The sequence below is a fragment of the Penaeus monodon genome, chromosome 30, assembly GCF_015228065.2.
Source record: "Penaeus monodon isolate SGIC_2016 chromosome 30, NSTDA_Pmon_1, whole genome shotgun sequence".
NCBI lineage: Eukaryota > Metazoa > Arthropoda > Malacostraca > Decapoda > Penaeidae > Penaeus > Penaeus monodon.
Window position 1 is genome coordinate 10,009,854 of NC_051415.1, and position 822 is coordinate 10,010,675.

At 49.0% G+C, this 822-nt stretch overlaps 1 long non-coding RNA gene across 1 annotated transcript in view; it reads right to left on the minus strand.

Annotated features, from left to right (window-relative positions):
• Window positions 1-822, minus strand: part of LOC119592290 — a 14,333-nt gene that overhangs the window by 12,520 nt on the left and 991 nt on the right. The gene's annotated exons all lie outside the window — the stretch shown is intronic.

An 822-nucleotide genomic window follows, 5' to 3' on the forward strand; every position in this document is an offset into this window, starting at 1 on the left:
CTGAATTCCCAACCCCCTCTGCCTCCAGCCACGCTCGTACTTCCTTTGCCTTCGACACGCCCATCTGCCGCACATACAACACCATTCACTTCCTCGGCCGAGGCCATGAATCACGGCACCAGCTGCCTTCGGCTGCTCGGTCGCGTGTCCTTCCCGACGAGCCTGGCGTCTCGGGTTCCACTTTACGAAGAACCGATTCCGCATAGCCACCGCATCCCTCTCATCTACTCTATTTTTAGCATCGATGTGCGCAGGAGAAGACAGCCTGTTAGTCAAGTCGTGAAATAGTACGGCCAGTGTTAGCGGATACCATGACCTCCGCGATAGATGTGCTTACATTTGTTTATCCCAGTGTCGGTATGCTATTATTGGATTCACAGTAACGTAACTGCCCCTGGGTCGATTTCCTGTTTACTATTGCCCCTGATCAGAAGATTTTCCTTGCGAAATGTCAAGGAAAGTTATGAATGAGGACTGACAACATCACAAGGGAAGATTAGTTTCGATTGATCTTAACTATGGCCAGCGGCAGGTCGGGGCCTCTGTCGAAAATCACAAACACCATTATTCGTTGAACGGGGAAAGGGGATTCCTGAGCAGAGGGACTTCTGAATAACATGAATTGCTCTTGTCCGTCCCTTCCACTAGAAAATTCCCTCTTTCTGAGAGGCATGGCTTTTGATCCCTTGCCCTCGGCCGCTGCCACGAGTTCTTGCGTCTTGATGCCGCCATTCTCTCGGATTTCTCGATGCAAACGATTAACTAATCTTACTTATTGCGAGGAATTTTGTTTAAAATTACTGGTACCATCAAATGGATTTA